General features: G+C 39.3%; 1 protein-coding gene across 2 annotated transcripts in view; it reads right to left on the bottom strand.

Annotated features, from left to right (window-relative positions):
• The window catches only part of LOC147269682 (uncharacterized), a 136576-nt gene that overhangs the window by 90871 nt on the left and 31132 nt on the right, over positions 1 to 14573 (bottom strand). The window lies entirely within an intron of this gene.

Here is a 14573-nt window from a genome sequence, read left to right as displayed (position 1 = left end):
AATATCACATTGTCACGCAGTAAACAGAGCTCTGCTTCTCACAGACATATAGTGCTGCATCCCTCTTTCTGGACTAATGACATTGTCACTGTCCTATTTTCCTCCACTGTCTGAACAATTTAACACAGACATAATCTGAATGACTAAATGAGCTGAAAAGGTATGGGATAATTTTTATTTGCCGACTTCTAGACTTGACCCGTGCATGACTATGATCCTTACTGATTCACATTGCATTAGCCTGCCCTTGTGTTTGAAGTGTACTTACAGTAAATATGATGCATACGCCAGGGCTAAAAGCTTTACATAAAACTGTCTTCAGAGAGCATGTTAACCCATCTTTGTTTACAAGAGACAAGTCACAGAAAAAGACAATTTGGCACAATGGTCATAAAATGCTGCACTCCCACCTTGCTGGCAAGCTCTCACACACACACGCGCACACACACTCTGTAGACATAATGCAGACACGAGGCTAAATCACTTGAGACGGGAGCATTTAAGATGGAGTGTCACATTTCTATGTAATAAATAGCAGAGATTGATTTGACCTCCCAGCCAGGTCCTGCAGTTTACGTATACACAAGTTAAGAAAAATGGAAGCTCTCAGTCTCTGGGGATCCCTTGGAAGGAAATCAGATAGCTTGTTGTGGGTTTGAGGGCCACAGAAGTCTGACCGTGTCAATATGGCCCTGCTATCAACCAAACCGCCTCTCTTTCAGCTCCTGCAGAGAGATGAGCGAAACATCTCCAGCTGTTATCTCCTTCAAAGACCAGCACCAGAGAGGAGAAGAAGGTCAAAGTGTTTCCTTTTCCTCTGAGAAAATCTTTTGTATTATTCACAATCACCCACCCTACTACTACGCATTTTATCAATACTTTTAGAGGGCAAGGAAAGAATGGTCAGAGAACTGCATCAGAGACACTTTCAGCACAATACCACAACATCTCAGGAGTTGCCCTGAGGGGGGAAAACGAGAGTTGATAGCAGGTGTAAAGAAAAATCCTAATTTGGACACATCACCAGAAGGTAAATGGCTTCTTCCTCTTCTACAGCACATATATGCAGGCTTAAGCAGGGGGTGGTGTCTCTGTAAGCGTTTACAGTGACATAAGAGGAGGAAATTGCATGAGACAAGGCAAAAATCCATGTATGTCTGGCATCCAGCTGCAGGTATAGATGAAATATACTGTCCACTTCACTGTATACAAGATGATAGAAAATCTCAATAAAATTGGACAAAATGGTGTTTTAAGGCCCCCCCCCCCCCCAAATGAGTGCCTCTTATCCCATTTTGTGAACGTAACATCTGAGACAACACAGAAGATACTACCGAGAATGAGCCATCAGCTTAGAAGCAGAAATACACAGGAGCTAGTTCCAGACGAAAACATGTGGTGCCCATAAACTCTACATCTTATTTAGAATAATTATATTCCCAAAGCCAATTATCAGTGACGCAACATGTTGTGACAACATTTTCCAAATATGTCAGCCACACCAAACGGGAGCTACCAATTCAGATGACTTCATTGTGGGGTGAGTGAGTGCTAAAGCTACAGCTGGGGAATATGAATGACTAAATAAAAAGTTGAACAAATTCTCTATGCATTGTTCCCTCTTACACCTTAAAGTGCTACTTTTTAATGATCTATTGGCTTTGATCCCACCGTATGCATGTGAAGCAGGATACACAACATTGCAGGCAATTTCAAATTGAACATGATGTGATAATATGATTCAACGAGGATGTCTTTTATTTTGCATGCAGTTTACAAACCATTAGCACTGTGGGAAACACTAGACTGCTGTGAACATTGGCCACTATTGACTACCCAGCTTCCTCTCCTCTCAGCTCTGCAGAACGGAGGGAAACCAGCCAGTGATGAACGATGGCAGTGCAGTCAATGAAAAATCAACTGGGAAGCACAAAGCTCTTAATGCTCAGCCATATTGGTTGCTGACTGGAGCAAATAACATCAGCATAGCACTTACAGAGACCAATCATACATTTCTACCAGCCACGACACACGTTCTGGACTGCAATAAATTATTTCCCCTGATTAAACAGTAAATTCTGCATGCCTATCAGGGTCCCATTAAGAGGGGGGCTGCTTTCAAAAACATCATTAATCAACCAGGAGATATGGCGTGAAATATCAGTCATCGATTGTAACTGTTTATGACAGTTTACACAGCTTTATATCTGCAGGGAGTGCACACTGATCTATCAATTACCAGCAGCCCTTACTGCATGCTAATTGTGCATTTTCCCCTCTAATGCATTTGCACTGTTATCTTATGGGCTAATGAAACCAAACAAATCAATAAATATAAATTATACATGCAAAGATGTACTGCTGTGAACATAAAGCTTCTAATTAATTGCACTTGATTAATTTATATACTTTAATTATCTCTACTGGCTGCAGATGGCATAAATATCTGGACAATCTGCTTATTGCTATGTCAGTCATAAAACGGCAGATGCAGTGAAACTATTAGGTGAGGCTAGCTTTGTCACAGGAAAACACATAGTTGCTGACATTAAAAAGCCTCGCCTCTGAATAATTTAAACAGAGCAAATTGCTAGACAATGCAGGTCTTGGGACTGTTGTAATTTCTTTGCTGGTTTGTTATGGTGAGTAGTGTGTCCATTTTGCATGAGTGGAGCAAAACTACATTTTTAGTTACTATTCTTTATGTCCTCCCTCTAAATGGTTGGGCTCCCACATTTAGGTAATTCCTCTGTGCAAATTTTAGTAAAACATTTGTGTGGAAAGTGACACAGCACTAAATAATGGACATTCATATCTGGTGGTACACATATTTACTGTGGGGTATGTCCTTTATATATCTAAATTTAAGTTAAGTAACATTACAGAAAAAAAATCTGGCAATTCTGCTTCCTCTCACCAGCAAGTGCTTTTGTGTGCTATTTGTTTCAGGTGCTTCAACTATTTCACTAACTGGAAAACAGCCTTTTAACAATGTTAGAACTCTTCATTTAAAACATGCCAAAAAGCACAAGGGAAACTTGGGCATCCATGAGTTTGCAGACACTTTAAGTGGAACTATTTGACAATGTGCTAGAGGAAAAGAATTCATCATGGCAAACAGCAGAAAGTTAAGTACAAACTTGCCTTCTGAGGGTGCAGGAGGAGAAGATAGTGAGGCCTCTGGGGGTTTACATCTTGATGCTGCTAAAGACAGTGTTTTTAGTATAATTACCCCAACATGGTGCTTGGCAGTATAATTACCGAAAAGACATTACAGAGTAACATTAGTGTGTCCAGGTACAGTGAAGAGACACAAGGAGACGATGTCTGCTCCATTATTGTGAAGCGGGATCTTTAATGAACGAACAATTGTTTTCTCTCGTGCCAAACTGCACAAGAGAAGATCACAATTAATCCTTGAAACAATAGCAGGCTCCCTGATAATGCTTTACACATTTATGTACAAAAACCTGGAAATCAGCAATGGCTGCTTATGCATTTTAATTTGAAATTATAGTCCGTTCAGTTGCTGAATGTGTGTGTGTGTGTGTGAGGGGCCTCCTTTAAAAAAATCCTGGTCAAGTGGGAGTCCAAATAATCAAGATTTCATAGCTGAGACAGACTGCAGCAAATCAGCTGCTCACAGTTGAATGTACTTTATGAAGTAAGCAAATACCTGGCAGGGATGTCTAGCACGTTTGTGTAGGCGACTCCAGACATACAGTTTAGACCACATAAATGCCACAATTCCTATAAAAACACCTGGACTTTTTGGCCCCAACTTCAAACAATGCCCATGCAATGTTTAGCCTGACAGACCTTTCATGTGGTCAGGCGCGTTTTTTTTTTTATACAAAACTAATGTCATCTCATCTTAACTGAATGTGAAGCACCTGAAACAGAGGATACATGAAAACACTACACATGCAAACAGCTCAATCCTCTTTCATTATACAGTTGAGACTGCACTGTTTTATTACTGTTCGTACGCAGCCAAGTGGGAACAGAGTGAGGAAAAGAATGGAATATGAATTCAGTATATCTAAAGAAAAACAGTTACGTGTTAATTCAACACCTCTTTGCTGAGTTTTATGAATAATGTCTCGAAAACATTAAAAGGATTGAGACATCACATGATTGAGGAATTTCATGTTTAGCAGTTGGTAGTGCCTGTGCTTCATGTAACTCCATCCAGGAGATGAAGATGAGATTGTCTGTGTGTTAGCAGGATTACATAAAAACGATGAGGCTGTTTTTCACTCAAATTGGTAGAGAGATATAGCACGGGCCCAAGGGTGAACGTATTCAATTTTGGGGCCATCTGTCTGATATAGCATTTAAACCCGCTTTTTTTTTTTTTTTTTTTTTTTACATTTGCTTGGCTATGCCCTATTCTTGTGTTCTGCATAGTTCTGGTTTTGTACACCCATGTTTATGTTGTTTTGTATGTTTTTTTTTGCTCTTTTTACAGTACATTTGTTAAATCTAAATATGCTTTAAAGATTTATTTATTCAAATGTAACTGCAGCCTCACATACTTGTACACAATATCACCATTTATCTGCACCGTCGAGAAATACATCACCACCATATAAACAGGATTTAGGAAAGGAAGCACGATTTCTCAGACATCATGTCTTTACTCCATCTTCCCTCCCCTCAGAGCCAAGACTTTTAATCATCCTGATATGATTTAGTCACTTTTAAACAATAATGATCACAGAAGGAGCGTCATTTGGGAGGAGGTGATCAATCAGAGGCTCATTGAGCTTTAATTCATGTAGATGCACACCTAATACTCATTACAAAGATGCAATTTCCAGCCAGTCAACATAGATTAATGGGGACCCATCTCTCCTAGTGTTTCTTTGCACTGTGCCATGCCTCCAGCCGGATAGATGATGTTCATACAGACCCAACTCGTCCACAGGCTCATTTATTTCTTAGACATGCTTATGACAGGCTAGTTACCTGACAGCTCGGCACTGTGAAAAATATCCTGGCTGAGAAATATAGTGCAAAATATCCCCCACTAGTACAATTTTGCTTATGAGGACTTCATTTCCAACTGTTTGGTGAATGTTGGTGCATCTTCATTCCAAAATGATAAGCCACCTGCTTGGAACAAACTAATATGTTCCTTATAGTAAAGAGAGGATAACGACACTCCCTACCTGCCAAGAGCAGAAGACCCTACCCAGTGTGCTGATACACCAACCATTAACAGCTCTAGTATACCTCGCCACCTTAAATACCAGATTAAGTACATTTATTTATTTCCACAGGACCTTTTGCAGATATGATATCACAAAGTGCTTTACATGACAATACGATCTCATCCAGAGAATCATAGTCATCTGAAAAGGTTCATGCTGTTTATTTTGGTATGTTTTGAAGTGAACCGAGAAACTGAGGCGTGTGAAAATGAGGAATACATTTGTAAAATAATACTCTGTGCAAGTTTAATCTGCCGTTTTCTACTGGCGACGCAGGAACTTCTCACAGCACAGAATCTCTAAAAATCCAATCCTGCAGCCTGAGGGCCATTTATCAGGCCAGACCACCAGAAAAACTCCTGGTGCTCCCAAAGGCCAGTTCAACAGAGACCCATGAAAATGACACAGAACAAAGTTGATGTGAAAAATGTCAAATTTTTACTTTGAAATCTGAACTGTATTTGAGTCACAAATTTAATAATCCAAAATATTTCCAACAGCAAATCAATTATAATGGTATAGCTTCTGTATTTTCTTACATTCACTATAGCCTAAAACATAAGAAGCTTGGTTTGTAAACTCACTGACTATTCTACTCCTCAAACAACCACTGCCCCTTAATTCTTAACATTTGAATTAAAGCAGATACTTCACAGAATATATAGTAATTAAATATACTCCAACAATGTTATTTTCACATGTGGGGGAATCACCTCTACTTCTTTTTAATAATAACACATTTTATTTGTAATGCCCTTTTCATCAGAGATCTCAAAGTGCTACAGGTTAGAAACAAAGAAACTAATGTGTTTTGTCCTGATATGAAAACAAAGTTAGTGGTTCTGATTTCCAACTACACAGTGGATTGAATGAGCAAATACAATACGTCAACAAGTACGGAAGAAATTTCAATTCATACAGTTGTGAACATAACCAAGATGCCACAAGGAACGTGTCTGTTTGTGTGACCACTTATTAAATGCTCTTAACTATAAATAGCTTACTGGCAGAGCAGACACTTTTTTCAGGCTAATCCTGATAAAGGGAATGGACACACACACACACACACACACACACACACACACACACACAAAATTCATCTAAAAATCTTTCCTGAAAATTGTATTTACCAGGTAAATCACCATAACTCAATATGGAATGTAAAATTTATTTGGTTGATTTTTTTTTCAGAAGGAGGGGGCGGCATGCCTCAGAGGAAGAGTGGCCGTCTAGCAACCGAAGCGTTGCCGGTTCGATCCTCACTTCCCAGGTGACCATGTCCAAGTATCCTTGAGCAAGATACTGAGCCCCTAATTGCTCCTGACGGCCCTGCAATGGACTGGGGACCTGCCCATGGTGAACCCCGCCTCTCACATATTGTCAGCTGGGATGGGCTCCAGCCCCCCCCCGGACCCTCCATGGATAAGCGGTATAGAGAATGGATGGATAGATAGATGGGTTTTTCAGAGGAAATGACTGTATGGACAGTAGGTCTTTCCAGGACCCTGATGGATAAAGAGTAAATAAAGTTATACTGCACTCTCATATCATCTGATTTTTGACATAAAATTACATCACTATTCAATACCTAGTATGTCACACACTTTCAGCATTTGAAAGAGTTAGGGTCAGTGAAAGAGAGAGAAAGAATAACTGAGGGAATCTGGTATCTAGAAACCCAGAGAAGTATAGTAATCGTCATCATGGTGATGCAGCTTTGAGTTCTCTCCTTCCAGCCAGAGCTGGTGGCATGGCTGAGTGAGGGATTACAGCATGGGGTGATCCTGTCCTGACGAGCTCCCGGTGGCTTGAGTTGAGTGTGCTGCCTTGGGTGATGTTGCTGGCCGTGGGTTGGGCCAGCATCCCTGCCCACTTCCCTCCCCTTCCTCTTCCCTATATCCGCCTTCTTCTCCCTCTGCAGGCCCAGTCATCCATCCTGCATTAATTGGGTTTGGTGCTGGAATCCCCTTCTCACGGCACACACTCACGCCCAACCGCCAGCCGTAAAGACAAGCATGTTTAGCGCAACAATTATGATAATTGCTGTAGAGCACTCAGCTAAGGGAATAAGCAAATCTGATTAAGGGCCCTTCTGCATGATCAAATATTAATCTGATGTGTCTTCACTCTGACCTGGCTTGGAACATAAGAAGCTCTTATGGTCTTATGCATTAACAGCTTTGCACAGGCTGAACTCATAGCTACTAATAATATTGGGCATGCAAGCCTGAGTACTGAAGAAACCTTGGAAGCAGTAACAATGGAGCTACATAAAAAAAGCTTGGATAATAATCAGACAGTCTTGCAACAGCTTCATTATTACAGTTTTCAAACGCCAGTAAACACGACTGAATCATCAGGGCCACCAACTGAACTGGAATGACTACTGTAATAAGTTCTCTATGTGGCTAATGCCAAGCATGCACACATTCAGCAAATTCTTAAATTTAGAGATGACAGTTATTTCATTTCTAAATTCGCTGTTCGAAGCATCATAGTATGACGAAAAGAGTTTATTGGTGATGGAAATAAAAACGATAGTAGTAAAAATGACAGTAGATCCCAAAAGTTCATGTGCAGCCTGAATGTTTGTAGATATGTAGACAGACTCAAATGATTATCAGCCTGGCCCATCATTTTATAGAATAAAGCATTTCTAAAATTAACAGAACTAGTTGGGGGGTTTTTTTTTAGTCGTCTTCTATCGTCCAATTGCTGATAAAAAAAAAAATTCCATCCACTACATTGACTGTAAAGCAGCAACCTCTCTGCCTGATATCAACACTCTGGTCTCTGCTGAATTTTTTTGCTCACGTATTTGACAGACAGTTTGCTAAAAAGCATTTCAACAAAGATTTGTGCTCAAGCACATGTATATCAGTTGCAGCTATCGGTCACTGTAATTATCGGAATCTGCCCTGAAAAAAACCCCAAACATGTCAGTTGACCTGTAGTTTACATAGCTAGGAGAAAAGATGATGAATATCAGACAAAAGTCATGCTTAACATCTTCCACAACAGCCATCCACCAGTTTTAATATGATGCACTACATGTAGAGAACAAGAAATAAACAAGATGGCCGTGAACCAGACAGCAACTGATAGCTTAAAGGAGATTAGAATGATATTAATTCAACACAAATACCCAGTATTTAACAGCGCAAAACAGCTTGTAAGAATCATTGGATTATGAATGTGGATTACATCTCTGCACTGAGAGACTATGCCTATGGTGAAGGCAGGCGGGGCAGGGGGACTCCAGATGACCTAATCTTCTTACAAAGCATATTTAACTCACTATGATTTATAAATAAGATAAGGCTTATTCCAAGGTCAAATCTTAATTTAAAACATATTGTTTACTCCATTGGGCATAAGTACAACAGATGTCCCCGTCACCCACTGGTCCCCAAATAGAGACATTTTAGTATGAGAACAAAATAGTTGAAACTGTGAGATAGTACATCGTGTCAAATGGGCAACTGAATAATGCAAACCACAGGACGCACCACCAAATAACATTATCACAGCAGAGTTCACTGAAGAACCGTACACAGGGCTGGTGAAGAACACAAACAGCAGGAAAATCAGAAGGTGGAACTCAATACCATAACTGAGAAATGGGAATATCTAATTACATCTTAATTACTCACATTTTGTAATTTGATTTCTAATTAAATATACAAACCTTCTGATAAAGATGTAAAGGCTGACATAGTCGTAGTCATGCACTTAAACCAGCTCTGGTTTCTAGAACTATCCATGCTACCTAAGCTGCATATTTTTAAAGCAACTAAATCTTCCAGCATTCTTTTTATTGTTGATAGGATCTTTGTGCATAAAGTGATAATCCACTAAAACCACATGCATTTAATTTAGAGCCTATTCTGTGAAACAAGTCTGAGGCTGTTTGTGAGAACGATCCTTCCTGACTAATATGAGATTAACCCAGATGCTGTGTGCCAGAATCAAAATACAGATATGGCTAGCCACAATGCATAGAAATGCCTTAAAGTTATGGTGTGATCATCTGCACTTAAATCATAATCCAGTAATCGGTTTTGACAGTTCTACATTTTATTATTCCTAACTATGAAGGAGCAGCAGGCCCTCACAGCAAAGCAGCCAGAGACAACTGTTCCAGGTAAAAACAAGAATATCTGAAGAACCCTACGTGTTTTATTCTGAGTGTGTGTGTGTGTGTGTGTGTGTGTGTGTGTGTGTTGGGGGGGCGCACAGAAACATAGGAAATCATGACAGATCTACACAGGATCCATGAAACATCAGAATACTGATAGGGATGAGTAACAGATGGGATATTGAAAGGTATTACTGAACTACAGCAAAACAGACTGTACCTGACTGTAGCTCCTTTCTAATTCAAATTGGTATCTTTATACTACCATCTTAAGCATATTATTTTGTTCATTTTTAATTATGAAAAAGAGATAATATGATAACAACTATTTCCCCAATCTAGAGATTACAGATGGGCAAGTACATATTAAGAGGATAAACTGAGTCATGGACTCTGTTTCAGCAGGACATAATGATTTCAGGCGCAGTTGAAAGCCAAACAGCACAACTCCAAACACGAACAGAAACTAATAAGAGTTGTAGAACATTCACATGGCATTCAGTGTGTATTATTTATTTTGATTCATACATTTAATTTAGCTCTTTGCCATGGAAATATCTGAATATCTATTCGCTACAGATTGATACGGTTAAAAGTCGGTTCACCGAAAGTCACTGAAAAGTCAGTTCCTACAACGAGAGAATCAACACTCGGCCTGCATGACCATAGTAAAATAACAGATGCCTTAAATGCAATAATGAGACACTCTGACCAAAACAAGAGAAACTAAAGACAATGCTCTCTTTTGGGCTGTTTTAACCTGACAGAGAATATCATCTGAAAAAGGAACATGCAGCACAAAGAGGGATTGCCAGTTCACTCTCAACTATGCTGTTCCTCACCTCAATCAATACTGATAAAATATTTTGTTCAATCCTTGCAATCCAAACAAAAGTGAAATTTTCAATATATATCAGATCCATTTATTTTGATGATGACACAGATATAAAACTTGGAGTGACAAAAAAAAGGAGTGAGTCGGAGAAAAACACGAATGTAATTCTCCTCTGAGCAGAACAGGGCCTAATACTGTCAGCCAGCAGCCAATCTAAACACTGAAATAGGAGCGGATATTGAGTATATTCGTGGCACGCTACAATGCTCCCTGACACCACAGACTGACCAGTGTGTGAGCGACCACAGCTCATTTGCCTGCATGGGAGAAGGTCAGTAATCCTTCCTGGACGCTCTAGGAAGAGTGACAGCTAAGAGGCTGAGAATACTTTAACCACGTGTGAGCATATGTGAACAGAAGACTGCTTCACTGCCGTCCATGTATGTCTCTTCTTGTGTCCTCTTACACAATTTGATTATGGCAGCACCCCTCTTATTCTGACCAGTTCCCAAAGACTTAATATGCCACTGGAATTTGATATATGACTTAATTTAGATGGAAGCCTCATGACATGTTGCTTGTGACTGCCTGTTGAAACGCTCATTAACTCTTTACACGCATATTAATGCATTTGTACTTTATACAAATAATTGTTTGAGCGTAACAAATTCAAAGTAAGTAAAATCAGTTATTTTATTTCAGGTCATTTGATTGTTAACTTGTAAACCTCATTCGATAGTAACATGTAATTACCTAATCCTTTAACTGCTAAGACCTGTTTTGTAATATCATAAATTTGTGGGCAAGATCTCAAACAATCCTAGAAAAGAAAATATATAAATATTTAATCATGAATTTTAAGCTGGAGGTTTCAAACATTAAGTTTCCTTCATGTAGATGAACAGCATTTATTTGGATGAATTCTAAAAAAAAAAAAGCACCTATTATGAAGCCGACAATGAATTACTAGTACAAGAAATATTTATTATTTGAAATTTTTTATTAAAATTTCCCAACTCTTATCAGATAATTATCTTTTACAAAATTACTTGAAAATATTAGTTCCAAATGAAAAATGTGTTCTAATGCTCCAAGCTCCAAACTCGCATACATTTGATACTCATAGTAACGTCTACCGATGTGTGTGCCCTTGTTTTTGACATAAATGCATGCCTCCAGAGGACAGTAACATTCACAACTGTACAAAAATAACTTTCGGGGTCTTCAGTCAGTGGAAAAGAGTAAAATACTATCTGAATTGAATTAAATTGAATTAAGTATTTCTAACTACTTAATGTATATTTATAATTGAGGGATGTAGCCACAAGTGTCTGAGGTTTATTTCCACTTTGGTGCACAAGGAGCCTGTGCAGGTGCACACAGCCCACCATGGGGTATCAGGTATCCCCTTAGCCTAGGCCTCTCCCATTTGTCATGGTGAATGAGTGGTCTGCCTGACTGCACTTTCTCATTCCATTTCCTCCCAGGCTTCGCTGAGGCCCTGCCACCCACTGTACGCTGTCATTTCTTTAACCCCTTTTCCATTCACATGAAGTGTGGGCAATAATGCTCTCTCACATTCCTCTTTTCAATAGCTCACACGCTACGGTTCCCCTCCCCTACCTCCTCCCTCTACAGACATGCACACGCACCTCTCTTCTCCTGGTCAGCTCACACCTCTCCTAATGGTGGGAAAAGAAAATGTTATCCGTTTGAAGAGTCACAGGTGTTCTACAAAAACATGGACTCAATATAATAACTATTACAACAATAATAATAATCAGAAGGAAAAGAATAATTAAAATACTTAGCTGTGACATGAACCTAACCTATAGCTCGATAAGAAACAGTGACTTAAATATGTGCTACAGATGTTCATAAAAAAAACTTCACCTTCTACTCTTACCCCACTTAATGAAAATATTACTTACGTCGATAACGCCTGCCACCATCCATGCTAGCTGTGGTACTGAGGCTCGCAATCATACCCACCATGTTCCACAACAGAAAAATCCCCAACACTGAGCCCACTGGCATCCTCTCTGCAACTGTAAGAAGCAACTGGAATGGAAAACATTGTCTGGTCCTACTCACAGAGGGGGGGAAAGAGCTAAAGTACAAGTGTGAGTAATTGCAGAACACCCTGAGCTCATCTTTAAAGAAACTTTGCTTCTTTCCTTTTTTTTCCCCTACAAAAGAAAACCAGGAAATCTCCACTTATTTCAACAAACATTTGCCTCAACTCAGGAACTAAGCTGAATGTTTTTTTTTTTCCCCTTAACACTGTGTGGTGCAAGTCTGTGGAACACCGGAAGTTTTGGATGTTTGTGAAGAGATTGCAGCACCATCTGGTGTCAAAAAGAGAGTCAAAGAATGGAAGCAAATAGAAGCAGCCAGAAGAAGGTGGCAGAAAGATGTTTATGTTTCCAGTTGAATACCAAGGGAAATCTTTTTTTGTTGCACATTTTTCTGTTCTATTTTGGACTGAAAATAAACACTAATAATTACATAAGCAAGATGAAGAAAGTGCAAACAAGTACAGTATGTCAGCACTATGATACTGCATATCACTACATAGGAGAGGTAAAAAAGTTCATGGTGGCCTCTTTTTCACATCACATTCATAACTCTGACAAGTGACAAAGCTCTGCAGACCAGACATATAAACAACCTTTTTCTCTCTTGCCCTCATTTCCTTCAGTGGATCCCTTGGACTGCTAATAACGAGTTAATCAGCCTGATTGCACATTCATCACTGTGATTTTTTTTTTAAACTGACGACGAGAAGAGATGTTTTACTTGGGAAATGAAATATTTCACGACCTGCTTCTTTTGCCCTTACGCTGGAGACAGAGGCCCTACAGCTGAGTAAACAGCAGGCCTGCACAGTGGACAGGTAACAGCTAGCACCCAGCACTGACCAATAAAGTCATTGTTATTCTGGACACAGGGTTCATAGTTCAAATTGAAAATGTGCTTTTTTCTGCCCTCTAATAACACAGTGAAAAATTAAAAATTATTCTGTGATACCCTTCCTTGCTCCTTTGTTGAATGACACAGCACGTATAGTAACTACGATATGCAATGTTAATTAAATAATTCACAGGCAAAACATGGTCATTTAAAGCAGGAATCTCCCTTTCAGAAGATTTTAGCAAGTTTTACATTTTCCTCCCACTGATAGAGATTCTACTGTAGTCCTCCACAGTAAAACCACTTCTCATACACCTCTGGCTAAGATGTTCAAGGGGAATTTTATCTTTAGCATGCGGTTATTCAGCTTGCATCAAAGACTAATAATGAAAACTAACAAGAGCAAGAGTTGTTGGGAAAATGAGGGGAATCAATATCTTTAGGAGAAAACAGGGAGAATAATGTAAATGTTTAATCCAAAGTTAGGGACGTGTACATTTTTCCTGCCGTAACATCTAACAAGTAGTTAAACATCTCCATTATGGATATTTGTACAGATCTGTTGCTGTGCTGATGTTTGCACGGACTTAAGTGTGCACAGAAATAATTCAAAGGACAGTAAATGAACAAAGGGTATGAATGCAGTTGATGCGTTTGTAATGACATGGGTTAATCCAAACAAACGACACACATCAAATCCAGAAGGGCAGAATGCAGTGTTTTTAGCAACAAGGGTCTGATCTAACCATCTAGCATTTATCACTACATGAAACACCTATCACTTTTGGGGGACTGAAAGAGGATGTATACAGCCCTGGTCTGTTGAGCATGTATTGGTGAGGGAACACTTTTTTACCATATGCTCAAAGTACCTGTTGTTGTGCACATAATTTCTATACAAAATAAGGTGTTAAGAGCACCTGTGGACAGAGGTCTCACATATATGAAGGAGGTGTTCGACAACACCTGAACACCTGTTCAGAAACAGCTCTCCTCTTTGACATTTTTAGGGTTCTTTTTTTTTGTTTTGTGTAAATACCAATCAAAAATAAATGCAAAATGGATTGTGATCTTCAGCTTCAGTGTAAAATTTGAAGTTGAAGACTGATGAAGACAAATGAGATGTGATGGATAAATGTCTATTGAATTCTTACCTCTCAGCCATTCTCAAATGACCAGTCAGCACTAATGCACCCATATTGTGTCTATAAGTGTGAATTGATTTATATTGCTGCAAGCATCACTAAGACATTGAAAGAGGACCATTGGAACCCAATACCAATTATATATGTTTGTTTCTGGGGAAATGGCCACTCAGTACATTGGATCAATGCAGACATCAAAGGTCAGAGCAATACATTTCTGCTGAGAAGTTAGTGTGTCATCAAGCAGCTCATCCAGCCAGCCACCAACCTTCTGGCTGAAAGTCAGGTGCAATAAACATGGACACACAGATCTACATAGGCAGTGA

The sequence above is a fragment of the Aulostomus chinensis genome, chromosome 2 (assembly GCF_037954235.1).
Source record: "Aulostomus chinensis isolate RoL2024-O1b breed Wild chromosome 2, RoL_Achi_v1.0, whole genome shotgun sequence".
Classification (NCBI taxonomy): Eukaryota; Metazoa; Chordata; class Actinopteri; order Syngnathiformes; family Aulostomidae; genus Aulostomus; species Aulostomus chinensis.
This window is presented reverse-complemented; position numbering and strand designations above follow the sequence as displayed.